We start from the raw sequence: 26,107 nt of genomic DNA, 5'->3' as shown, positions 1-26,107 counted from the left end.
ACCATTAGGTTCTTATTGATGCAAAATGTCCTTACATTCATGTAATCTGAATAAGTTTTGATTCGATTACGTGGTCATTCACCTTGGTATTATTCAGACTTACCTAGGAACGACACAACTATGAGGAGATAGCATAGACTAAATTTCGAGGACGAAATTTCTGCAACAGGGGGAGAATGTGACAACTGGTAATTAACGCCTCTTAATTACGCGATTAACAAGCGTTTAAGGCAATAATAATTAGTGTTTAAGGTACGGATTAACTTAATTAGGCCTTTTGGAGGGCTGTCTATCCGACTTTATAGTACGTGAATGTGGATTTGCGGGAAAACTGCTGAATGTTAACGGTAACGAACTGACAACGGACAAAATGTTGACAACGCCAACAAATATGAGTTTTACACGTATGTTTTATACACATGAATTTGGTTTTGCGAAATTATCGTGCTTTCGAACGTCACAAAACGCACACGTGGATGAAAAACGCGACTGTCCTAGTTCGACACTTAAATTGCCTACGCAGGTTGAGTACCTCCTATGTCGTCACATATATTAATGTCCTTGCAAAACATTAATAATCAACATGTTCATAGACGCATTACATACCCACTTATAAACTGAACTTTCAAATGTTTTTAAGATTCATTTGATGTAAACTCACAAATACATGGATTTACAAACTTTGGTAACGTTTTTCAAACTATACCTAAGTAAGAGGTCGCGTTGATCCTGCTTACAAAGGTTCGTTTGGGCTCGGCCCATTCTCTCTCGTGCAATGCACAAAGACTCTTGTGGGCCAGACTCACATTTTTTATTATATCATGTCAAGAAAATAATTTTACTATATTTTCTCAACAAATTTAAAACCGGTTATCAAAAAGATTTATTTTAAATCTTTTCAAAACAAACTATGAACTCGTTCAACTTTATTTTGATTTTTCGAATGTTTCTTTCTCAGGTCGCATTTTAAAAACTATGGAACGGTTGGAATAGGAGAACCCATAGGAATTCGAGTACTTAGCAGGCGTTCATTTCCTAGAAGTCTTAGTTTTTTTTTGATTCCGCTGTGCAATGAAGATACTGGTCCAGTCACGCCAGCTCTGATATTTCGGGGTGTGACAATATTTTCTCTCCTCAACAACTGAACATCGACTCCTCTGCAGGGGCGGACCTATATGGTGCAGGTTGGGGTCCACGGACCCCAATGTTTTAAAAAAATAGTAGAACCATTATGTTAAATTTTTAAAGGACCCATAAAATAAATTAGTTGGACGCCATAGTATTAAAAGAAAAGATGGTATGGTGGTAAATCTCCTTGTGTTCCATTTTTAAAAAAATAGTAGAACCATTATGTTAAATTTTTAAAGGACCCATAAAATAAATTAGTTGGACGCCATAGTATTAAAAGAAAAGATGGTATGGTGGTAAATCTCCTTGTGTTCCAACAAATAGGTCTCAAGTTCAAGTCTTACACCTCTTGTTTATTAGTTTATTTTTTCCATCAAAATTAAACTAGTGTTTTAAAACATCACAACCACCCATTGACCCTCTAATTTGCTTCTTTAAAGTGATAAATTTAATGTCTCCGAATGATTTTATTTCACATTTGATTACCAAATAAGACTTCCAATATATAGTGGCGTTAAAAAAAAAGCTTAAACAAAATTTGAAGTTACGTGAAGTAGTTGTGTTGTTTAGGTAGCTATTGGTTTCAAACAACTTATTAATCACCACAATTTGATAACTGGATGCTTAAAAATGGTTCTTAGTAATGTAGTGGTTTCATGTCCACTAAATGCTTCTACATTATTTCCTGCCCCGACCCGACCTGATTACGATGACTGACCTGGAAATTTTAATGTTTGGTTGTGAAAAAATCTAACACAAAAAATGGACCCCAATAGAAAAAATCCTGGGTCCGCCACTGCTCCTCTGGAACCCTATTTGCCATTCGCTCGCTGGGATTTTCGTCATCAAATACGCAATTAGGTAAGCAATTGATTCATAATCTAACTAAGGTAAATTTCATTTTCGTTTATTGTTTATTTATATACGGCTTTGTGATTTTTTACTATACCTGGATTATGATATTTAATTTCCCCTAAATCTTTTGACTTTTGTGGAAATTCATTTGACTGATGAAGTCAATCTGGTGTTTTTTTAGAGTGAATGCAAGGATTGTCTTTTATCTTTATACACATTTGCAGGCGCTGTCCTTTAACTAGGTTAGGGTTAAAGGACATACAGTGCAAGATTTTAAAACAATAAGGACAAAACTCGTCAATTTTAAACATAAAGGACAACGCCTGCAAATGTGTATAAAGATAAAGGACAATCCTTGCAATTCACTCTTTTATTTTCCTTATAGCGTTCAGATAGTGAGAGAAAGTTAAGGAAAATAAATTTTTGGATGGTAGTGAAGGAATTAAGGAAATGAAGGTTCATGAAGAAAATGAACATTGATAAAATTATTTTATTGATGATTTTAATAAGCTTAAACATGGACTATTTATACACAGACTGACTTCCCACGAGTATAGGTAGTGCTAACAAATGCTTACATAACCTCAGATAGTATACAAGATATTTTGTTATCGCCGGAAAACTTACACCAGAGAGAGGGTGGAGTGAGGGTGGAAGAGTTGAGGGAGGTGGTGAGGAGTGGTGGTTACGGTGGTTGAGGGAGTGGATAGAGATGAATTGAGGGGTTGGTGAGGGATATGAGTAATAGAAAGGGTTGAAAGGGAAAAGGACCATTGTATCCTCATGTGCATTGCACATGACAAGAATTAACTGAGATTTCTAACCAGGTTTGGACTAAAGGACAAAACGTGCAAGATTTTGGAAGGTTAAGGACACCGCCTGTAAACTTTTGGCCAAAAGGACAGCGCCTGCAATTTGATGCAAACATAAATAACAAAAGTTGTAATTTACTCTTATTTTTATTTTGGTTTATGGTTATGGTTTTTTTCTTCATTTGGTAATGTCTTGATTTGTTTTTTTTTTTTTTTTGTGAACCTATGCAATTAAAGAGAAAGATGAGATCGCAAGGGTTGCTAAGGCCAATCAGTAAAGAAGAAGATTTAACGTGAAGGTTCTCAGTTTTAGTTGCTTTATTTTGGTGTTTTTATGGAAAAAAATTAGCGAATTATCAAAATTTTAGGCCGTTTTGTTATAGATTTGATATCTGAGAGTTTTAGTTGCAGTGGAGCAATTACAACTCTTTTGAAGGAGTGTTGTGTTGCCTTTAATTAACATATTATCTAACATTGCAGTCTCACATGAATAAAGACCACTTTGATGATACAAACTTCAATGTTCAAGGCTCCATATCGGTTCTGGTAAGGCATTATCTTGACTCCCCAACTTTTATAAAAAGGAAAACCTAAGCGGAACTGATTACCATAGTTGGTTTTTACAGGTGGACTAAGCATATATGATGGATCTTGATAGCCTTAGGTTCATTGTAAAGGTGATGTTGATTATTTTCATTTAACATACACTTCATGTTCAACCCATTTCACCTATTTCCTTTTATGCTTTTCTTTTTACCAACTAGACCATTATACACAATCTGAATTAACATATTCCTTATTTAATGGGCCAATAGACAATGTAAACCAAACCCGGACTAAACCAGAGCCAACGATTTGAAAATAGGGTGATCGAACCAGTCTGTATGATATTGTTTATTCGCAAAGCAAGGACGAGACTCTTGATCAAATATTGGCATTCATTCCGAATTTAGGGCGGTTAGGTTCTTGAATTTGATCATGTTAAATGACATGCTAAATAATGACAAACAAGTCTATGTTGGTCCTTTTATTTGCAAGCAAGGACGAGACCCTTTGCCAAGCTCAAAGTTCATATAGATCACTCTTATCAACAGTACCTTTCGTACATTCTATATTTTATTTATTTTTTAGATTTTAATGTATCTTATATGATTACTGAAAAGAGGTTATCAAATGAATGATACAAGATTTTCCAAAAAAAAAAAAAATCAATCTGCTTAGTTCCAATTGGTTGAAGCTAATTTTTATTGTGTAATGCAGAAATTATGTTATGCAGCACATTCTCGAGCTGCGGATTCCTTCGGTCGTGTCCACGCTGACCTCTCAATTTAAGGGTAACATGTGCAGCTAACAATTCAAAAATTCAGCAGCCATGTGGTAGAGAAATATTTAGCTGTATTAGACGGCTAATCAGGTAAACCATCATCCATGAACTGATCTCGGTTACTCATTTCAAACAGTTGCTTCATGTTCCAAACGCCAACTATGTTGTTCAAATCGTTCTTTGTGTTGCTGAGGTTTGTAATCTTCCACTAAAGTTGTGGTTTATTTTATAAGTTGCAAAATAGGCGGGTCAGATTGACAGAAAGTTTTGTAAACAAGTGTTCCATTTTCATTGTTTACATCTTTGCATTTTAATTAATCTGACCTAGATTGGTAGCTTACCGTATAAAGATTCTATGCCAAATGTATTTCAGATGGAAGAAGAAAAACTGTGCTTTGTTGTAGATCGCTTAGTGAAATCGGGGCAGATTGTTATCTGGAATTGGAAGAGGAAGAAACAAATCACTACTGTGGCTGAACTTACTGAATGGAACAATTTAATGAGGCTGATGGATTCGGTTAGTATATTGGATAAAAAGGGCACCTGGGAATGGCAAGGTAACGAAACAGATGGGTTCTCGGTTAAGGGGATAAAAAGGATTTTGCAAGTATTGAGGGATGTTAGTTCGCTATATGCTCTGAATTGGTGTCGTCGAGTTTCAATTAGATGTAACCTTTTCACGTGGAGGAAAGAAATGGATAGGATCCTTACGGTTGATGCCTTAATCAAATGAAATATTCAAGTTATTTTGGATGGTTGCGCATTTTGTGATAGCCTGGTAGAGACCTCATAACGTATCTTTTCGGGATGTGTTGTTTCTACAACGATATGGATTCGGGTTCGCCACTGGTGTAAGATCCCTTATATATATGGCTTCAATTTCTGAGACCTGCTGGAGTTTCAAGACCACATAGGAGCAGGTGTTATAAAAAGGAGGTGGTTCCTACTTGGCTGCCTTGCATGTTGGCTTGGTAGTTTTGTGAATGAAGTTGAACTTTTGGTAAAAAAAATATAAACTGTGAACTGATTCCACATTGCCTGTTGTTTCATTCATAAAAGGGTCGCCAATCTATTTGTTTATATCTTACATTTAAATGAAATTTACTAAACAATTAAATGCTTTTAGATATTTTAAAACAATTACTATTATATTCTAATGTATAGACTAGATTTAACATCACATTACCCATTTAGTTAAGTTTAATACAAATTATTTCTTACGATTAATAAATCCTATTTTCTAATCAACTATTATCTGCAATTAAAATTAAAAAAATATTATTCAATCTTAAGTGAAAGTTTAATAACTTATTTTCATATAAATAAAGGATTTTGTCATTCAAAAAAATACAAATACTTATTATTAATATTAGAATTACCTTTCAGTGTTTTTGATAATATCTAATCCTCTAATGACCTTAAGTTTTTAAAATTCGTATTTAATTAAAAAAGTTTTTGATATAAGTAACTTTCTTCAGGTGATAACCTAGTTATCTATCTATACTATATTAAAAAGGAGAAGTGATGTCCTGAAATGTAATTTTACATGACGTCCATCATTTTATACAATATGTACAACTAATGAATGCTTGTGTTTTGTGAGGGTAAAATTGTAAAGAACACAACATTTTAAGACAGCACAAGGATATAATAGTAAATTGATCCTACACCCATTCTCACACTCTCAAAATCCTTACCATCCCTACCCTCGGAAAACCTAATCGACATAAACTCCCCACTGTAATTATCTCTGCACATTCAATTAGGAATTCCAAAGATCTCACAACTCTTCCTTCCCCTAACGCATCAAAACCCCGAACAATTCATAAAATTCGTCTCATCGGCTCCTATATGGGATTATTTCAATTCTTTCCCCCAACAGAGATACACTTGAAATTGATGAATGGGTGTAGAGATCGATCAATTGGTACCTGTAATTGCACTCGGTTTGGGTTAGTTTCGAGAATGGGTGAAGAATTGAAGATTGATCCGTTTCATGGGTGAATTGGTGCACATATCTAAGGCACGTGACAACCGGATCAACTACTGTTCAAGTTGAGAAGATTGAAAGAGCAATCGGGAGGCAAAGAGTCGTCCGAGAGCACCTTCATCTGTCGTCCTTCGATTCTTCAATCTCTGTAATTTTATTCTCACCAAGCTGCTTCTTATGTGTTGTTATCAGATTCAGCAATTAGCATTTACGTTTGGGGATTTTGCCCTTTTCTTCTTCTATTGTTGATGATTTTCTTCGTTATCCATATCCATACTGTTTATAATAATCGTTAATTTGTAGTTTCCAATTGATCGTGATGATGAACAGAAAAACTGTTGATGTTGAATGATGATGAGTCCACACCAATAGATAAAGGTTATGGTTGGGGACCAAAATGTGGGAATTATTGGATTAATCAGGTTAGTATGTCATAGTAATAGGTGTTATGTTCTTGAGATTTGTTTATTGTTCTAAAAGCTAATGTATTTATAGATTTTTGAAAGGGCTGCTACATAGAAGTTAATGGCAACTGCAGACCTCAGCACACTTGCATAGGGTTTAATTTGACGAACCCTGCTGATTTTCTGCTTGATCTTGCAAATGGTACGTAAATAAATCATGCAATAAACTGTAGAAATACAATGCAAAAAAGTTTTCAGGTCATGTGATTACTTTTTAATAATACAAGTTGGAAATTTATTCGCTCCTTTTTGTTTCGGTTTGGTCAATTTTTTCGGTTTTCGTTTCGAATCGGTTTCAATATTTTCAGTTTTTTTTTTGTTTCGTTTCGGTTTCAGTTTTTTGTAATCACTCATGCAAAGAAAATCAGCCTTGAATATCTCTAATTTAAATATAAATTAAATTTCATATGCAGATAAGAAGATATGTATATCATGATGTTAGTAGGGTTGGCGATGCTGAAAAATTAATGGATTGTTTTTCTGTTCAAGTGAGTTTCAAGTTTCAACCAACTTTAAATTAAAGGTACTATTTGTTATAACTCCTTGAGATATGGTTTATTTTTATTTAATTTATTTGTATGATAGTTTTTAAACAATCATTGCTTTAAAGTTGTGATATCGGTAGATCTGATGGAAGTATGATAGGATGTGTAGTTTATTATGATTTTTAACGAATTATGAAATATTATATTGGAAGTTTGGAATGATAACACTAGAAAGTATGAATCTGCACGTCCTTCATATAAATATTACATCTGATTAAATGAAGTGCTTCAATTGTATATATGTTTCTGGCTTTGGAGCATGTATTTTGGTGGTTTCCAGATAGATTATGGAACTATAGTATAATCCTATGTTCTCAAAAGCCCTTTAGGCGCAGCCGAGCACACCAAATGTGCTACGCTCTGAAAGGCGAGCTTTCAGGCGCTGCTTCAGGGCATTTTCTGGCCCAAATCCAGCCAAATATGGTAGAGAAAATCCCTAAATAAAGCTGGAATCAACCTCACACAACCGAAACTAGCCCTAAAGGGTGTGAATTTCTGACACGACACGAACCTAACACGAAATTCATGGGTTTGGGTTTAGTCTAAATGGGTTCGGGGTCAGTTTCAGATTGAACCCACGAACCCGTTTAGCTAAATGGGTCAGGTTCGGGTCAACCCAGTCGGGCTGGCGGGTTGACCCGTTTAACTCATTTCTATTATATTATATTCTTTTTTTTTTAAATATGTTTTATGTCATAACTCATAAATAAAATTGGGAGTGTTTTTTTATACTATAAATATAACTTAAAAATGGAAGTTGACATAAATTTTTATGATTTTAATGTAATTACATTATATAAATTTGTGTTTTTTTGTACTGTTAATTTTAATATATTAATTTGCTGAAAAAATAAAAAATTTGGGTTGAACGAGTCGGGTTCGGGTCAGTATGCGAATATTCGGGTGGGATTCGGGTCAGTATGCGAATATTCGGGTCGGGTTCGGGTTCATATGTATGACACGATTTTCGGGTTCGGGTTCGTCTAAAATTTTCATCTTTGGGGTGCAGGATACTTTTATGATGAAGTGATACTTTTGATCTTGTTTAACATTGTTCAATATTTGCAGACCGAAGCTGCAAAAGTGTTCTTTTCAGTAGCAAAACTTTTCCAGGCTAGAGATATGGGATTAAGAAGAATGGTTTATTTGATTATAAAGGAGCTATCCCCCTCTTCAGATGAGGTCTCAAATAATGATCTAATCTCGTTATTGTTTATGGATTTTGTTTGCAGTTATGTATGACAACATGGTGAATTTCTTTGTGCATGCAAGGTTATCATTGTCACAAGTTCCCTTATGAAAGACATGAATAGCAAGATTGACGTATATCGAGCAAATGCTATTCGTGTATAATAAACAAACCACAAACGTCATACACACACCACAAATCCTAACAAGAACTACGAGGCGACAAAACAAACGCACCCGCCGCAACGCGCAGGCATTCCTGAATAGAATAGAATAGAATAAAGCACTTCAATAGTTTCACTCCAAACATCAGGGCAAATTACATACGGATAACAGGTAGACAAACAACAAACCGCGCCGCCATCCCTTTCTGAATAGAATAGAATTAAGAATTATGAGACGTGTACTTTAAAAAAATAGAGTTAAATGCTATTTTAGTCCTTGTGTTTGGAGGCCTCCTAACACAAAAACGTAAATCCCACTGTATCAAGATAAATTACACTTTGTCCTTTATATATTATTAGAATAAAATAGAATAAAACACTTCAATAGTTTCACTCCAAACATCAGGGCAAATTACATACGGATAACAGGTAGACAAACAACAAACTGCGCCGCCATCCCTTTCTGAATAGAATAGAATTAAGAATTATGAGACGTGTACTTTAAAAAAATAGAGTTAAATGCTATTTTAGTCTTTGTGGTTTGGGCCATTTTGACAGTTTAGTCCAAAGCTTTCATTTTTCTCCTGTGGGTCCAAAAAGGTTTCACTGTTGCCATTTTAGTCCATTGGGTTAACTTCATCCATTTTTTCTGTTAACGAGAAGGGCAATTCGGTCATTTTATATGTAATTCTGTTAACTAGAAGCACAATTCAGCCATATAAAATGACTGAATTGCCTTTCTCGTTAACAGAAAAAATGGATGAGGTTAACCCAGTGGACTAAAATGGCAAAAAATGAAACCTTTGGACTAAACTGACAAAATAGCCCAAACCACAGGGACTAAAATGACATTTAACTAAAAAAAATAAATACACATTATGTCCACAATCTTGGATTTTCTAACAGGTTTTGTCCTTTGAATCAAACCTAGTTAATTTGCTCATTTAACTTTTATTAAAGAAGGTGCATAATGGGTATTTCATACCCCATTTCATCATATACCCATTTATAAATTCTTTCTCGCTACCTCCCTCCCTCATCTCTCTCTAAGGTCTCTCTAAACTCACTCTCTCTCTTCATATTTCTGCCCCAAACAAACCGACTACCATGCCATTGTCGCGCACTATCCGTCATTATTTACCATCGTCGATCTGCCACCTCCAACAACAACCACCGCCCATGTCACCATTACCTACTCCCATTACGCACCACCGTTCACTTCATCGTTATAAAAAAACAGTCGATTTTGGCGCCTAGCTGATTTATCTGGGCGAAGCGCATTGAATGCGCTTCTACATCCCAGGTTTTTAGAGCGCAACCTGATAAATGCTAATTAATCTCTCTTTTTTTAATTCGTTATTTCCTAATTATCTGTAGTATTTATAGGGCTATTGGAAACTAATTATATCACTAAAATACCAGCCTTCCAAAAAAATATATCACTAAAGCATTAAGATTTCAATTCGTATTATTCAGATCCAGGTTCTCACTTCTGAGGTTCGAATTCTGCAGTATTCATAGTTATTTGTTCTCTGAGTTAATTCTTCATTCTATAGTATTTTTTGTTTGTGAGTCCCAAATGCTATCCGAATCACAATGGAATGATTGACAACACCCAAACACCTATTGATTAGGTGTTTGAATAATGAAAAGTTAAGAAATCAAAAGATGAAGATGAAGATTCTTGCAAAGATCAAACAACAAGTGTTGTTTATACAAATCCCAAATGATATAAACACTAGAAGTGGCCATCCGTCCGGATGACCCAAGTGCCATCCGACCGGATCACTTTAACAAGTTACGTTCCATTCCCGTCTCGTCTAACTACAAAATAACATACATACAAAACTATACATAGACACATACAGGACAAAATACAGACTTGATACAGACGGAAGCTACATACATATTGCACTAACAACTTCATTGTAACGATCATCACTCTCGTTCATACCTAGAATAGCACCAGGGGCACTATTGGGAACAGCCTCCTGAGTCCAACGTCTTAAAATATAACGTTGCGAAAACTCCCTAACATCAAGCATCCTAAGCACACAAAAGATGTGTAAGCACAACCACCCAAACTGTTCCAATCTTTTGCATGTACAGTACATAATCATGTCGTCCTCTCGCATCATAACCTATAAAACACCATTAAAAAAATTGAAATTTTGTTAGATACATTACAAACATAAACACACCACAAAAGATACCATATGAAGCAAATAACTATACTTTAGATACACAACCCATATGTAACCGTGAATCGGCAAGTACTATACGTTTTGACACATAACACTACAAAATACCATGTGTAAACTCGAAGAAAGTATATTTAAACTTAGATATTTAAGTCTTTGTATATACCTCGAAGAAAGTAGTGCATGGTTGTTCCCAGTCCTTCACAAAAAAGTTAACGAAGTCACACATCGTTTCTCACTTTCCGATAGCACGTCTGTGTATACCATTTTGTATCTCCAGCTAGACATCAAAAACTAAAAATATAGTGCGTGTGTATATACTAGCCACTTGATCCTCCAAAACAAAGTCTACCGCCCATATGTCAGCGTTCGTGTTTCTGGTGTGATGGTCGTTCTTCCTGTGCTCATGTCTTTGAGCTTCAATAGCAGAATCAAAATGCCCCAGAAATTCGACAAGAGTACCCTCCGGGTTACAAAACTGTCTAAATAAATGGTTCTAACTCTCTGAACAAGATGAGGTACGTATAAGCCCGAACATGTACTCCTCGCGATAATAAGCCAGTATCTAAGTATCCCTGATCTGATAAATTGACTGCAACCACTCATGATCAACCAAGTTAAAATCGTTCAGTATGGTAGCCCAACCACTTTCAAACTGCTCGGGAAGAATTGAATCGGTCCACATAATGGCACACAACCTCTTTTTGAAATTGTACTATTGCAGATTGTAACACCAACCTAAGACATCATTGAACAATATATAACACAATCTTCAGCAGAAAGTATGTAAAAAGATAAAAAAAATTTAAAAAGTCGAATTAGTAAACACCTAGCAGTAAGCTTGTCCATAATGTGCCACATGCATAGCCTATGTCTACTCTCAATCCATGTATCTTCAATAGCCTTCTTCATGGCTGAGTCTTGGTCGGTAACAATCACCGAAGGGGCACGACCAAATGCTTCACGAAACACCTTAAGCAACCAACTATAAGTTTCAGCCGTTTCGTTGCCTATTATAGCGACACCAAGAGTAACGTTACGATTGTGGTCGTCGATACCAGTAAACGGTACAAACATCATTTTGTACCTAACAAAAAATATGGATTAAAGACACCATACAACTAAATGATATATAATTAACAAAAAATTTGTAAAAATCTAAATGCGGAAAATAATTATTAAACTTACTTGTTACGCCGATATGTTGCATTAAATGAAACGGCACCAAACACCGAAAAATTCCTCTTGGCATCCTCATCAGCCCAAAACAACGCCCTTAAACCATCTTCTGTGATTATATACTCCATTGAAAAGTTTGGCATGTACTCTTTCTTCCTCAATAGCCGGTTAATCATCATATCAACGTCAAACTCAAATATATACTTGTTCAGATCTCGCTTAAAATCTTTAAAATCGGTTTTGGTTGCCCCAACCTTGTCAAAGCCACCATAGAGTGTCCACATGATATTAAACGCTTTGACGGGTCCAATATTCAAGGCACTCAACGCGTAACGGCTTGCTCTTGCATATAGTTCATACCTCGGTTCGAGAGGAGTAACTGCCTATCGTCCTCAGCAACAAAATAGTGATTATGATCATCCTTGAAAGAATATACCTTGTATAGTTTCGAAGCGTTTTAACTTTACAAACATACATGCTTCGCAACCAGTCCTTATAGAAGGAACACGCCAAATAGTTTTCCTTTTTGACCCGTTATTAGAGGTATCGGTTTCTTTAGATGTATCGATGCCTTGAAAGATTTAGTTCCCTACTTTGAGCAAACGAAATATTTAGATTTATGACACCATGAGGCGTGTATTCAGATTTGACTTCATACTTAATACTTACAGATGAATTTAACAAGCAACCAAAACTATAAACAAACGCTGTTCAATTTAACAAAATCGAAACTTCTAAAAACCTTCATTCTAACATAAAAGGATGTACCAAAGAGGAGAAAGAATCGTAAAGGAGACCCGTGACGGCGGAGCAAATAAACGCCACCGGGGGAGAAAGCAACGTGAGCGCGAATCGCCGGAGGCTAGGGTTATGAACGAGTATTTGGAAAATATGACCTTAACACGCCGCTAAGCGTCTATAAAAGTGTTTTTTTTTATTTATTTTTTTTTCTTTCTGTCCAGTGAAATTTTAAAGGGTTGTTACTTTTCCACCCTCTATATAAAAAGAAATTTATCAAGATACATTACATAATAATAATCTAAAACGTAAATCCCACTTTTATTATATATAATAAACTAGGTTAGAACCCCGTGTAATAGACGGGTTTAATAAATATAATTTTATATATCAAATAATAAAAAATATATATTTAAAAACCTCGTGTATTACACGAGTTGAATAAATATATACTATATAATAAAAGAAACCAATTCTTAGATATTTGTCATTCATTGAAGACTTTCTCAAATAGGGGGCTGCTAGAATGAGAACCACCCCGAGTTGTAAGAACCGCGAGAACTACACCCTACGGAGCGCCGTTCGCCATGATTTTTTTTTACAAGTAGATGTGTGTATTATAAACACAGCCGTAAAAAATCATGGCGAATGGCGCTCCGTGAGGTGTAGTTTTTTACACCACAAGTTTGGTGTTTTTTAATTTTTTTTCTTTTTTTTTTTCACCAAACTTGTGGTGTAAAAAACTACACCCCACGGAGCGCCGTTCGCCATGATTTTTACGGCTGTGTTTATAATATACACATCTACTTGTAAAAAAAAATCATGGCGAACGGCGCTCCGTAGGGTGTAGTTCTCGCGGTTCTTACAACTCGAGGTGGTTCTCATTCTAGCGGCTCCCTTCTCAAATATATACTTATCTTATATTAACTAAATAAATAATTGTTAATTTAATAAAATATTATCCTCAAATCTAAATTGTTAATTATATACTACTCTAATTTTTAACTTTTGTATGCAAAGAGAGTTGTACATTTAGCTTGAGTCATGTTTAAAGCTTTTAAGTGTTGTAACTTATGTTGTTTTCTTTGTACTTTATTTGGGTATTTATCACAACGTCGCTTACAAGAGACAGAAAGACATCCGAAAATCCACCGCCGCCGCTCAACCTCTGCTCCACCGCTTCTCCTCCAGCCGACGTCATCCTCATCGCCAGTATACTATAAGTTTTAGCTTTTGATCTTCAAGAAGGGTAACTTTTTAGGGTTCTAGCAACAGTATTTGTTGGATAAACATGTGTTTTTTTTCTTTTGATCTTCAAGATGGGTAATTTTTTTTAGGGTTTTAACAGGGTATTTGTTGGATAAAATTGTATATCTGGTCATCTCTAGAAATTATGAACAAAAAAGGCAAGAAACCGGAATCCAAGTTTCAATCTGTTCGGAATCTGCTTCGTGAGCGTTGGGAGCTAGCGTCTATTCTCAATTTTTTGCAGGTAATTTACGATTTTTGCGGTTTTTGATCCGATATTTTTAAGTTTGAGTTCTGTTTTTGGTGCTCGATTTGTGTTGATGGGTATGCATTTGTATGATGTTTATGTTTATGTTGGCATATGCTACTTTTGGTTATGTTAAGATTGGGGACATATAAGATTTTTTATGTAGATTGGTGTTAAGTTGTTAACTGATATTGGGACTACATATGATAAGATTTTTATATACAAGTATAAAAGGGCTTTTTTTTATAGTTGTTGTTTTACGTTCAGTTGCTCAGGTCTCTAAGAAAATGTTTTACGTTCAGTTTCTCAGGTCTCTAAGGAAATGTTTGATATTTTAGATACGCCTAAAGCGAAGGGCGCATGTCCCTTCTCTCATCTCCGTCAACTGTAACAACCATTTTGTTTGATACTGTAATTGCTTTTCTGATCCAGATTACCTTGAAAACAAAGAGGGTAAACAGTCAAGAACTGCCTAAAGCGAACATCATATGGCCTATTATCGGACACCTACACCTTCTAGGTGGATCAAAACTCCCACATCATGTTTATATACATTGTGTAGTTGTATAAGCATCAACAAGAGCTCCAGTTTTGAAGTGAGAGACATTAAAATCAAGGTGATGGTTCTGTTTTGAGATTTTAATTTTACTTGGTTATATTAAATAGCGTATGTATCTTGCTAATTTGAGATGTCGCCTCCTTCCCCACCGACTAGCAACCTCCGACGGCCATTGCTGCACTAGGGAGCCTCGCTGGAAAACCGGGTTTCCGGTTTTTGGTTATTCCGATCACCGCCGATAACACCTATTACCCTGTTAGTTATCTGCTTTGCTTTCATACTTCGTTAAAATTTGCTTACTAACTATTCATTTGTGATGACATCATGGTAACCTACATTTTTTTGTTGGCTACAGATTCATAAGTATTCACCGGTTCCTTTTTTCCTAAGTTTTCCTTCTGGTAGTCATAATCGAACTTATTTTACGAAGGTATGTTTAGATTTCGTTCAATCGTTGCTCTGATTTCCTAATGTTGTTTTTTTCGAATTAGGTCGATCGGTTGTATGTGGTTTTTTCTTATTGTGGGCGGAAGGTGCTATCAGTGGGCGTGTCTAGACTCTAGAGGTTCTTTCTAAGACTCGACGTTGATGATAGAAAAGAGGGAGAATCCATTGAAGAAGCCTACAAGGTGCTCGATGAAATGTTTGTCTGAAAACTGTTTACTTGACTATATATGAATTGAATCTTAGTATGAATACTGAATTACCAATCCATGTGCAGGGCAAATATGCTTGTCAGCATTCGTTGACCCTAGCAGGGCTTAGAGTTGAGGTTCGTTGACTACAATGATGATGTCAGTTGATTTAGGCAACATGCAACAATATATTTGAACTTTGGCAGCAGCGCCTGGTCTGGTGGGCGCCGACCATCAGGTTTGTTGGCATGGTAGTGATGATCATCGGCAAATTTAAGGTATTTCATGGTTGTGCTGCTAATCGGTCGCTAAAATAAAAGAGTTTTCTAAACTTGCCGCAACAATCGGTGATCGTGGGTGTTAACGAAACATGAAGGGTGTATTGGGTTAAACTATCGGTGATCGTGGTGGAATTCGCAGCGCATCGCGCGCGGCACTATATCTAGTTTAATATATTTTTAAAACAAATACATCTCTTTCCTACTTATCTTATATTAAATATATAAATAGTAAATTAATATTAAATGTTATCCTAATTTATTAAAAATATAACTTCTTTATTATTAGGTATGTAAAATTATATTTATTCAACTCGTGTAAAATGCGAGGTTTTTAAAAATTTAACTTTTATTATTTACTATACAAAGTTACATTTATATAACCCGTGTAATACACGAAGTTTTTAAAGATATAACTTTTTTTATCATTTGCTTTGCTATGTAAAATTAGATTTATTCAACACGTGTAATACACGGGATTTTTAAGGATATAATTTTTTTTTATTATTTGGTAATTTTTTCAACCCGACTATACACGGGTTTTCTAAAGATACGACGTTTTTAGTAGTTAATATACAAAATTACATTTATTTAATCTGTGTAATACACATGGTTTTTAAAGATATAACTATTTTTTAGATCTATTCAACACGTGTAATATACGGGGTTTTTAAGGATGTAACTTTTTTTATTATTTGATAGATTTATTCAACCCGATTATACACCGGTTTTTTAAAGATACGACATTTTTAGTATTTAGTATACAAAATTACATTTATTTAATCTGTGTAATACACATGGTTTTTAAAGATATAACTTTTTTTATTATTTGATATATAAAATTACATTTATTTAACCCGTACAATATGCGAGTTTCATAAAGATATAACTTTTTATTATTTAATATATAAAATTACGTTTATTTAACCCGTGTAATACACGGGGTTCTAACCTAGTGTAATTTTATATACCAAATCATAAAACAATATATCTTTAAAAATCTCGTTTATTACATACATTGAATAAATATAATTTTATATATTAAATAATAAAAGAATTATATCTTTAAGAACCTCGCGTATTGTACGGGTTGAGTAAATTTAATTTTATATATTAAATAACGAAAAAAAAGTTACATTTTTAAGAACCTCATGTATTGTATAGGTTGAACACGTGTAATTTTATATACCAGTCAATAAAAAGTTATATCTTGTTATATCTTTATAAAACCTGTGTATTATACGGAATGAATAAATCTAATTTTATATACCACACAATAAAAAAAAGTTATATTTTAAAAAAGCCGGTGTATTACACGAGTTGCATAAATGTAATTTTGTATAGTAAATAATAAAGATATTATATCTTTAAAAAACCTCGTTTATTACACGGGTTGAATGAATCTAAAAAATTATATCTTTAAAAAAAATTAACGGATATACTCGATATATGATGGATGGGAAGATTGCGGTGATGATTCTTATAAATGTCACGTAAACATACTGAATACCGTATTTGAGTTGAGAGTTGAACACGAAAATAAAAGTATACAACCAATGAACATTGATTAATGTTTTTGTTTACCCCTTATAAACATTTATGAAATATGTTCTACCCTAAACTACTTTAGTTTAATAAAATAAATAAATTATTTACATTATGTTAATTTATATTTAGTATACGTCTTTTGTTAATTTCAGGATAAATAATTTTGAAATCTAATAAATATTTCAAAATATTATATTATCTCCTATACGAATTGTTTAAATTTATATTAAATTTAATTTTATATTTATCTTTTAATTAATACTAATTATCTATAATTAAGTAGGATAGAGAGGAAAAACCTAAAAAATAGATGGCTTCAATGAATGACATGTGTGCTTTTATTGGTTTCTTTTATTATATAGTATAGAAGATTAGGTTAGAACCCCGTGTAATACACGGGTTGAATAATTATAATTTTATATACCAAATAATAAAACAATATATCTTTAAAAATCTCGTTTATTACATGGGTTGAATAAATGTAATTTTATATATTAAATAATAAAAATTATATCTTTAAAAAAACTAACGGATATACTCGATATATGATGGATGAGGTGATTGCGGTGATTGTTCTTATAAATGTCACGTAAACATAGTGAATACCGTATTTGAGTTGAGAGTTGCACATGAAAATAAAAGTATAGAACCAATAAACATTTATTAATATTTTTGTTTATTCCTTATAAACATTTTTGAAATAGGTTCTACCCTACTTTAGTTTATAAAATAAATAATCATTTACATTATATTAGTTTATATTTAGTGTAGGTCTTTTGTTAGTTTCAGAATAAATAATTTTGAAATGTAATAAATATTTCAAAATATTATATTATCTCCTATACGAATTGTTTAAATTTATATTAAATTTAGTTTTATAATTATCTTTTAATTAATATTAATTATTTATAATTTAGTAGGATAAAGAGGAAAAAACTAAAAAATAGATTACTCCAATGAATGACAGGTATCCCCTCGTTGGTTTCTTTATAAATACAAATTATTATTTTAATTTGTGCCTTAACTGTTTTAACTAAACTAATAAGAGAGTAATTTCAAAACTATAAGCATAAATTTCTGAACAATAGATGATTATATCGCAAAAGTACTAACCTAATATAGCTCTTGATCGCAGATTAGGGTTTAGGAATTGAAAATTGAGTTTAAAACAAATAATAATTTAAGTAGAAACTGATCGTGATCATATATTGATCGTGAAATTTGTTCAAAATTCAAGAAAAAAAGGAAAAGATGATGTTAATTTGAATGATGAAATGGGTTTACCGATGACGAAGAGGATGATTACGGAAAGCAACGGTTGTTTAGGTGTTTGAAGTATCGGCAAATTATTCATGAAAGATGTGGAGTGCATCCATGGGAACTGAATTTTATATATCACGGATATATTTTGTTCTTGATCGGTTATAAATACTAAATACTCATTGGTGGAGGAGGTGGAGAAATTACGGTTTTGGATAATAAGTCTTGTTTTGAATGAGATGTGGGTCATGGATCTATACCGTATGACCCGGTTTCATAACCCAGTGCCCATTTAATTAAAGGAGCTCTCATTGAGTGACACGTGTCCCAAAGTTGGTTTCTTTTATTATAGTAGATAGATGAATAAATTTGGGCTGATGTGGTACGATATTAGAGGGAATGCTTTTTGGCGGGAAAATGAGATGGATGTTTACATTGCTCGCGGATCCCTTCTTTGAGCAACCCGACCCAATGATTCGGACCCTATATATTTATGTATTTGAGGACTCTGTTCTTTCTTTCATCATTAGCCTCACTGTCTCCGTTCCAAACCCTAATCTTTATCCATTCCAAACCCTTTTCAATCGTTCATTCACCTATTAATCTCAAACCCTCAACTATATCTTTTCACAATTGCAAAACATTGCCTCTGCAATCGTTAACTGCAATCACATTGGCGAATGATCTGTGGTTAAGAATTGAAGACAAACGATCCGATTGAAGTCTACATGTTGCGGCTTATGCTTCTCTCCAAGAGATCAATTAGGTTTTTTACAAAGCGGTATGAATCTGGCTTTTGATTGTGTGATGTTAATTATATTGATTTCGATTTACATATTAATTGCGCGATTGAATCTGTTTTTTGAGATTTTCATTTTGTTTTAACGCTACACGTTTTGATTATGTTCAACTCAAACTGTTAAGAGGTATCCTACTTTGATTTCAACAAAAAAAAAATGAAATTTCACTTTTATTAGATGAATCGATTTGGGTTTTTCCATCTCTAATAGGTCAAATGTTTTGAGTAGGTCAAGTATATGATGGTGCTCATGCTACCAGGCCTGAACACTTTCTGAAGCACAGTTACAACAGATGTAGCCATGTAGGCATTCCTGGTTTTGTTCTAAACAGGTAATAAAGCAGTACTGTTAGTTTGTAGCCAATAATACTTTTTATAAAAAAAATGGACAAGGAGCTATTGGTATGTCAACTCACCTTAACCTGGTCCATTGTTCACTAATATTATTGATTTGTCGTGATCATTGACGATGGATTTCTTATGAAGTGATATTTGTTAGTTTCATATTTTATTTTGCAGATGCTAATGGGAGGAGGTGGATATTTTTCAGCTGATGGTTTTGGAAAATGAATATACTCACGCCGTTGTATGTTTTTTTACACACGTAGCTTCTTCGTACTACAATTATCAACAGTAGCTAATCGCATGTTTGTAAAATGTTTTAACATGCCTTGCTTGAACATTCAGTGCCTTTGTTTTGCTTTCACGTTAATAAAACAAGATTTAATTATTTTTTGTGAGCGGATCATAAGATTCTTGAACGAGTACCCCGAAGTTCAACCGTTTTCATCATTCGGCTTAATCTATAACTGGACTGCCTTATTTAGAATCCTTGATACCATAGTAAGACATCTTTACTTTTTCTATTTTGCTATTATGATTAGTTAATTTGCATTAACTTTTTTTCTTGATACTTGGAACTAGAGGTGGATAGGATTGCGGTGATACTTTGCTCTCTACAGGCTCTTTGAAGGCTTTGTTTTCGATGTAGTTGCGGGCATTGAACATGAGTGTTTTGATTAGAAAACATGATAATGATTTTGTTAAAATGTAGTATTTTATCATTCCATCCAGAGTTCTAGGAATGTCTAACTTGTATGTCAAGCCTACTTTGCATGTTAAGCCTTCTTTGATGTGGCAGGCAGGTATCATCAAGGCCTTAAGAAATGGGTTTAAGTAGGAAATTTTGCAGTTGTTGAGAAGTGCTACAATCATGAAGCCAAAATTGATTGTTATTGGTACAATTGCTTATGCTTGATTATATGTCTATGCCAGAATTTTTCAATCATCTCTACAAACTTTTGCATATGGAAATGTAATGCTTGTAGCTGCTTGTGATCATGAGAAGGTATCTTTCAGTCCTGATCTGATTTGGTTAGGCTATGTAATGATTTTGTGATTTTGATCTTAACTTTAAAATTACCTATAGTATCTATTAGAGATTAGGCCTATTGATATTTCTCTTTTAAGGCATGTTAACCAGGCTATGATGAGCTTATCAATGCTTCAAAGGGTTCTATAAACAGGTACCTCTTTTTAAATATACATTATTAGTGCGTTAAGATTATTTTTAGAGTAAATTACAAGTTTTGTCCTTTATTTTTACATCAAATTGCAGGCGCTGTCCTTTTGGCCAAAAAGTTTACAGGCAGTGTCCTTAACCTTCCAAAATCTTGCACGTTTTGTCCTTTAGGTCAAACATGGTTAGAAATCTCAGTTAATTCTTGTCATAGGCAATGCAAATGAGGGTACAATGGCCATTTTCCCTCTCAACCCTTTCTATTTCCCCCATTTATAACCCTCACCAACCCCTTAGGGGGTGTTTGGCCTAGCTTTTTTTTTTTATCTAAGCTTATAGCTTTTTTAACTTATTTTTACAAAATAAGCACTAATGGGTGTTCGGTTTAGCTTTTTAAGCTTATGCTTATTAGCTTATATAAGCTAATTCCAAGAAGCTTATGGGAACATGATTTTTTAGCTTATTTGAATAAGCTTATTTGAAGAAGATAGTTTTTTACTCATTTGCCCTCAAATGGTGGATTACCTCATTACATACAATGATATTATACCCCTTCGCATAATACAAAATATCTTAACAAACAACTAAAGATTAATTATTAATTATTTTACCCACCGATTAAACTACCTGCATCTCTTTTGATCGTTCGATTAATTATTAACTACTTGCATCTCTTTTGTATAACTAAAGATTAATTATTAACTATTCTGCATCTCTTTTGACCGTTCAATTAAACTATTGGTGACATATGGAAGTTGGGAATCAACTGCTATCATCAAACATCACTTAATGCAAAATATATGCAACTAATAAAAGATAAAAAGAAAAGATGCATGCTTTAAATGAATATCAGTGAATTTAATATTGCACTTAATATTGCTAGTCGTGCTCCTAAAGGACCTAAAGAGATATTTAACTACCATCATTCATCATTGAGAAATGTCATTGAACAAACTTTTGGAGTATGGAAGGCTAGATGGGAGATATTACAACATATGCATGTCAATTACACCTACGAGACACAAGTGAAGATCATGCTAGCATCTATGGCAATTCATAATTATATTAGAAAAAAGATACATGTGATGAAGGATTTACCAGGGCGCAACAAGAATCTTACACTCCAAATAATGGTCGAGGATCAAATGACATTAATGAAGTAAATGAAGACACAAGTACACAACGTAGAATAGATGATTTATACATGAGTGCAGTTAGAGATATGATTGCAGGAGATTTAACCAAACCAAGATGAATGTTTATTGAATATTAATGTATTTTTGTTGAAGTTTTACTTTATCCTCGATATAAATTTATCCAAAAATGATGGTATAACTCATAAAAACAAAGTAGATACATATAAAATATAAGTTATGTGATAATATGTAACCATGTCCTTTTTGGTCATTTTACTAATATAAGCTAAATAAAAAAGCTAACACAAGCACTTAAAAAGAGCTTATCAACTTGTAGAATATAAGCTAATCTAAACACTTAAAAATTGCTTATCAAATGAAAGAAAATAAGCATAAGCAACTTTAAAATATAAGCATAAGCCAAAACAATAAAATCTAAGCCAAACACCCCCTTAATTCATCTCTATCAAAAATCCAGCAGACCAGGTTCTTGAGGCCATTGCTCCTCTTGTCCTTAACCCATCTTGATATGCTGGTTTCTCCATTCTACCCTCCCTCAGCCAATTTTCCGTCTTTCTCCATTGCTCCTCTTGAATCCTGATGTTGAATCCCCCATACAAGGAAGAGATTCCGATCAATACTGATTATATTTTCCCTCCTCAACAACTGAACATCGACTCCTCTGCAGGGGCAGACCTATATGGTGCAGGTCGGGGTCCACGGACCCCAATGTTTTAAAAAAAATAGTAGAACCGTTATGTTAAATTTTTAAAGGACCCCATAAAATAAATTAGTTGGACCCCATAGTATTAAAAGAAAAGATGGTATGGTGGTAAATCTCCTTGTGTTCCAACAAATGGGTCTCAAGTTCAAGTCTTACACCTCTTGTTTTTTAGTTTATTTTTTCCATCAAAATTAAACTAGTGTTTTAAAACATCACAACCACCCATGGACCCTCTAATTTGCTTCTTTAAAGTGATAAATTTAATGTCTCCGAATGATTTTATTTCACATTTGATTACCAAATAAGACTTCCAACATATAGTGACGTTAAAAAAAAGCTTAAACAAAATTTGAAGTTACGTGAAGTAGTTGTGTTGTTTAGGTAGCTATTGGTTTCAAACAACTTATTAATCACCACAATTTGATAACTGGATTCTTAAAAATGGTTCTTAATAATGTAGTGGTTTCATGTCCACTAAATGCTTCTATATTATTTCCTGCCCCGACACGACCCGATTACAATGGCCGACCCGGAAATTTTAATGTTTGGTTGTGAAAAATTCTAACACAAAAAATGGACCTCAATAGAAAAAAATCCTGGGTCCGCCACTGCTCCTCTGGAACCCTATTTGCCATTCGCTCACTGGGATTTTCGTCATCAAATACACAATTAGGTAAGCAATTGATTCATAATCTAACTAAGGTAAATTTCATTTTCGTTTATTGTTTATATAAATATGGCTTTGTAATTTTTTACTATACCTGGATTATGATATTTAATTTCCCCTGAATCTTTTGACTTTTGTGGAAATTCAATTGACTGACGAAGTCAATCTGGTGTTTTTTTTTTTTTATTTTCCTTATAGCGTTCAGATAGTGAGAGAAAGTAAAGGAAAATAAATTTTTCGATGGCAGTGAAGGAATTAAGGAAATGAAGGTTCATGAAGAAAATGAACATTCATAAAATAATTATTTTATTGATGATTTTAATAAGCTTAAACATGGACTACTTATACACAGACTGACTTCCCACGAGTACAGGTAGTGCTAACAAATGCTTACATAACCTCAGATAGTATACAAGATATTTTGTTTTCGCCGGAAAACTTACACCAGAGAGAGGGAGGAGTGAGGGTGGAAGAGTTGAGGGAGGGGGTGAGGAGTGGTGGTTACGGTGTTTGAGGGAGTGGATAGAGATGAATTGAGGGGTTGGTGAGGGATATGGGAAATAGAAAGGGTTGAAAGGGAAAAGGACCATTGTATCCTCATGTGCATTGCACATGACAAGAATTAACTGAGATTTCTAACCAGGTTTGGACTAAAGGACAAAACGTGCAAGATTTTGGAAGGTTAAGGACACCGCCTGTAAACTTTTGGCCAAAAGGACAGCGCCCGCAATTTGATGTAAACATAAATAACAAAAGTTGTAATTTACTATTATTATTATTTTGGTTTATGGTTATGGTTTTTTTCTTCATTTGCTAATGTCTTGATTTGTTTTTTTGTGAACCTATGCAATTAAGGAGAAAGATGAGATCGCGAGGGTTGCTAAAGCCAATCAGTAAAGAAGAAGATTTAACGTGAAGGTTCTCAGTTTTAGTTGCTTTATTTTGGTGTTTTTATGGAAAAAATAGTGAATTATCAAAACTTTAAACTTTAGGCCGTTTTGTTATAGATTTGATATCTGAGAGTTTTAGTTGTAGTGGAGCAATTACAACTCTTTTGAAGGAGTGTTGTGTTGCCTTTAATTAACATATTATCTAACATTGCAGTCTCACATGAATAAAGACCACTCTGATGATACAAAAGTCAATGTTCAAGGCTCCATATCAGTTCCGGTAAGGCATTATCTTAACTCCCCAACTTTTATAAAAAGGAAAACCTAAGCGGAACTGATTACCATAGTTGGTTTTTATAGGTGGACTAAGCATATATGATGGATCTTGATAGCCTTAGGTTCATTGTAAAGGTGATGTTGATTATTTTCATTTAACATACACTTCATGTTCAACCCATTTCACCTGTTTCCTTTTATGTTTTTCTTTTTACCAATTGGATTGTTATACACAATCTGAATTAACATATTCCTTATTTAATGGGCCAATAGACAATGTAAACCAAACCCGGACTAAACCAGAGCCAACGATTTGAAAATAGGGTGATCGAACCAGCTTGTATGATATTGTTTATTCGCAAAGCAAGGACGATACTCTTGATCAAATATTGGCATTCATTCCGAATTTAGGGCGGTTAGGTTCTTGAATTTTGATCATGTTAAATGACATGCTAAATAATGACAAACAAGTCTATGTTGGTCCTTTTATTTTCAAGCAAGGACGAGACCCTTTGCCAAGCTCAAAGTTCATATAGATCACTCTTATCAACAGTACCTTTCGTACATTCTATATTTTATTTATTTTTTAGATTTTAATGTATCTTATATGATTACTGAAAAGAGGTTATCAAATGAATGATACAATATTTTCCAAAAAAAAATCAATCGGCTTAGTTCCAATTGGTTGAAGCTAACTTTTATCGTGCAATGCAGAAGTTATGTTATGCAGCACATTCTCGAGCTGCGGATTCCTTCGGCCGTGTCCACCCTGACCTCTCAATTTAAGGGTAACATGTGCAGCTAACAATTCAAAAATTCAGCAGCCATGTGGTAGAGAAATATTTAGCTGTATTAGAAGGCTAATCAGGTAAACCATCATCCATGAACTGATCTCGGCTACTCATTTCAAACAGTTGCTTCATGTTCCAAACACTAACTATGTTGTTCAAATCGTTCTTTGTGTTGCTGAGGTTTGTAATCTTCCACTAAAGTTGTAGTTTATTTTATAAGTTGCAAAATAGGCGGGTCGGATTGACAGAAAGTTTTGTAAACAAGTGTTCCATTTTCATTGTTTACATCTTTGCTTTTTAATTAATCTGCCCTAGATTGGTAGCTTACCGTATAAAGATTCTATGCCAAATTTATTTCAGATGGAAGAAGAAAAACCGTGCTTTGTTGCAGATCGCTTAGTGGAATCGGGGCAAATTGTTATCTAGAATTGGAAGAGGAAGAAACAAATCACTACTGGGGTTGAACTTACTGAATGGAACAATTTAATGAGGCTGATGGATTCAGTTAGTATATCGGATAAAAAGGACACCTGGGAATGGCAAGGTAACGAAACAGATGGGTTCTCAGTTAAGGGGATAAAAAGGATTTTGCAAGTATTGAGGGATGTTAGTTCGCTATTTGCTCTGAATTGGTGTCGTCGAGTTTCAATTAGATGTAACCTTTTCACGTGAGGAAAGAAATGGATAGGATCCTTAGATGCCTTATCAAATGAAATATTCAAGTTATTTTGGATGGTTGCGCATTTTGTGATAGCGCTTTTAGATATTTTAAAACAATTACTATTATATTCTAATGTATAGATTAGAATTAACATCACATTACCCATTTAGTTAAGTTTAATACAAATTATTTCTTACGATTAATAAATCCTATTTTCTAATCAACTATTATCTGCAATTAAAATTCAAAAAATATTATTCAATCTTAAGTGAAAGTTTAAT

General features: G+C 33.8%; 3 long non-coding RNA genes across 27 annotated transcripts in view; 2 read left to right on the top strand and 1 right to left on the bottom strand.

Moving 5' to 3' along the window:
• Window positions 1-12,714, bottom strand: part of LOC110942265 — a 61,969-nt gene extending 49,255 nt beyond the window's left edge. The window contains exon 1 of the long non-coding RNA XR_004889476.1: window positions 12,619-12,714. This is a non-coding gene — a long non-coding RNA (uncharacterized LOC110942265). The remainder of the gene's footprint in view (window positions 1-12,618) is intronic.
• Window positions 5,776-8,801, top strand: LOC110942264. 3 transcript variants are annotated; one of them, XR_002594704.2, is made up of 6 exons: window positions 5,778-6,257; window positions 6,440-6,531; window positions 6,605-6,715; window positions 6,987-7,096; window positions 8,187-8,300; window positions 8,391-8,801. It is a non-coding gene; the product is annotated as an uncharacterized LOC110942264 (long non-coding RNA). The 3 variants fall into 3 exon arrangements; XR_004889471.1 differs by having other exon boundaries at window positions 5,776-6,257; window positions 6,413-6,531; window positions 8,187-8,428; XR_004889470.1 differs by having other exon boundaries at window positions 8,187-8,428.
• A 992-nt stretch (window positions 12,715-13,706) lies between the features above and the next one.
• LOC110942262 lies at window positions 13,707-25,898 on the top strand. Of its 23 annotated transcripts, none has more exons than XR_004889454.1 (16): window positions 13,707-13,837; window positions 13,937-14,080; window positions 14,516-14,700; window positions 14,799-14,897; window positions 14,998-15,043; window positions 15,134-15,271; window positions 15,364-19,144; window positions 19,392-19,494; window positions 19,682-20,005; window positions 20,087-20,510; window positions 20,633-20,688; window positions 24,064-24,126; window positions 24,313-24,378; window positions 24,459-24,509; window positions 25,089-25,242; window positions 25,526-25,898. It is a non-coding gene; the product is annotated as an uncharacterized LOC110942262 (long non-coding RNA). The 23 variants fall into 23 exon arrangements; XR_004889464.1 differs by having other exon boundaries at window positions 14,516-14,897; window positions 19,682-19,748; window positions 19,915-20,005; window positions 20,438-20,510; XR_002594692.2 differs by having other exon boundaries at window positions 14,516-14,897; window positions 19,682-19,748; window positions 19,915-20,005.
• Window positions 25,899-26,107: the final 209 nt, after the last annotated feature.

This window comes from Helianthus annuus, chromosome 3 (assembly GCF_002127325.2).
Source record: "Helianthus annuus cultivar XRQ/B chromosome 3, HanXRQr2.0-SUNRISE, whole genome shotgun sequence".
In the NCBI taxonomy this organism is placed as follows: domain Eukaryota; kingdom Viridiplantae; phylum Streptophyta; class Magnoliopsida; order Asterales; family Asteraceae; genus Helianthus; species Helianthus annuus.
Note: the sequence above shows the minus strand (reverse complement) of the source record. Positions and strands in the feature narration are given on the sequence as shown.